General features: G+C 37.6%; 1 pseudogene; it reads left to right on the top strand.

The window, feature by feature from the left end:
- The first annotated feature begins 229 nt into the window (after positions 1-229).
- On the top strand, positions 230-1018 carry LOC116627625 (annotated as a pseudogene).
- The last annotated feature ends 1149 nt before the right edge of the window (positions 1019-2167 follow it).

The raw sequence follows: 2167 nt of genomic DNA on the forward strand, positions 1-2167 counted from the left end.
TTTCCTGAGGTTTTCTACATAGAAAATCATGCCATCTGCAAATAAGGACAGTTCTATTTATAAGGCCAAAATTAATAGAACTGAAAAAATAAATACACAAATCCATAATTATAGTTGGAGACATCTCCCCCCCCTGCCCCCGTCAGTAACTGATAGATCATGCAGGCAGAAAATCAGTAGGGATACAGATGACCTGAACAGCACTATCAATCAATTTGATCTAATTGACATGTATAAAATACTCCATACAGTACCCAGTGCAGCCTTGGCTTATGATCCCAAGAAGCATCTGAAGTGTGTAGCTGCCCCAAAGCATTGGATACTGGATAAACTAGACAAAGCATTTGCTCCTGGTCCATACACCAATACCCACAGGCTGAGAGAATGTCTCTCCCTCATCCTTTTCCTAAGGAACAGACTTGAGTATGCCCTAAGGGAGATGAAATAAAGGCAATCTACATGCAGTGGTCCATTGAGATTAATAGTAAGGTCTGGACTGATACAACCTCCCCTGCTGTTTTTTTGGTTGTCATCAGCATTGACAAGACCGGAGAGAATTTCTATGTGATCTATGACACCAAAGGTTGTTTTGCCGTCCATTACATTACACCTGAGGAGGCCACATACAAGCTGTGCAAAGTGAGAGAGATCTTTGTGGGCACAAAAGGAATCTCTCATCTGGTGACTCATGATGTTCACACCATCCACTACTCTGATTCCTTCATCAAGGTGAATGAAAACATTCAGATCGATTTGGAGACTGTTTATGGTGGTGACCAGAGGTGCTAACTTGGGAAAAATAGGCATGATCACCAACAGAGTGAGACATTCTGGCTCTTTTGATGTGGTTTATGTGAAAGATGCTAAAGGCAACAGCTTTGTCACCCAGATCTCCAACATTTTTGTTATTGGCAAAGGCAAGAAAACATGGATTTCCTTCCCCTGAGGAAAAGAAATCTGTCTCACTATTGCTGAAGAGAGAGACAAGAGACTGGCTGCCAAACAGAGCAGTAGGTAAAATAATCTGTAGGTAAAATGATTGGAAGTGTTTCTTTTTTTTTTTTTTTACTTAATTCAAGATAATATGGCATGAAAATAAAATAATCCATCTAACAACCACAGAATTACACAAACTTCTCAAGCTCACATGGAACACTCACCAATATAGACCACATTGTGGACCATAAAATACACCTAATAATTTTAAAACAGGAGAAATCATACAAAGTATGTTCACACACCACAATAGAATTAAATTAGAAATCAGAAACAGGTAGCCAGAAAACTGCAGAATATTTGGGGATTAAACAGCATACTTATAAATAACACATGGGTCAAAGAAGGAGGCTAAGAGAAATCTAAAAATACTTTTAACTAAATGAAAATGAAGTGACACCTGGGTGGCTCAGTTGGTTGAGCGTCTGCCTTCGGCTCATGTCATGATGCCAAAGTCCTGGGATCCAGTCCTGCATCAGGCTCCTTGCTCAGCAGCAGGGAGCCCACTTCTCCCTCTGCCTCTCTCTCTCTGACAAATAAATAATAAAATAAAATCTTAAAAAAAAAAGAAAATGAAAATACATTTATCAAAATCTATAGGATGCAGCAAAAGCAATGCTTAGAGGGAAATTTATAGCATTAAATGCATATATTAGAAAAGAAGAAAGATCTAAAATCAATAATGTAAGCTTCTTTGTTAGAAAACTAGAAAAGAGCAATTTAGGCCTAAAGGAATCAGAAGAAAAGAAATAATAAAAAATTGAAGCAGAAATCAATGAAATTGAAAACAGAAAAACAAGTGAGAAAAATCAATCAAACCAAAAGCTAATTCTTAGAAAAGATCAATAATATTGATAAAACTCTAGCCAAGGGTGACTAAGAAAAAAGAGAGAAGATACAAATTACTAAGATCAGAAATGAAAGAGTAGTCATCATTATGAATCCCATGGAATCTAGGATAATAAAGGAACACTATGAACAACTTTATGCCAACAAATTTGATAACTTAGATGAAATGGATCAATTCCTTGAAAGATACAAACTACCGCTGGGTGAGCAGGAAGCCTGCTTCTCCTTCTCCCTCTGCCTGCTTCTGCTCTCTCAATCAATCAATCAATCAATCAATAAAATCTTTAGAAAGGAGGAGCAAGATGGCGGAGGAGTAGGAGAC

This window comes from Phoca vitulina, unplaced genomic scaffold (assembly GCF_004348235.1).
Source record: "Phoca vitulina isolate PV1807 unplaced genomic scaffold, GSC_HSeal_1.0 scaffold99, whole genome shotgun sequence".
Classification (NCBI taxonomy): Eukaryota; Metazoa; Chordata; class Mammalia; order Carnivora; family Phocidae; genus Phoca; species Phoca vitulina.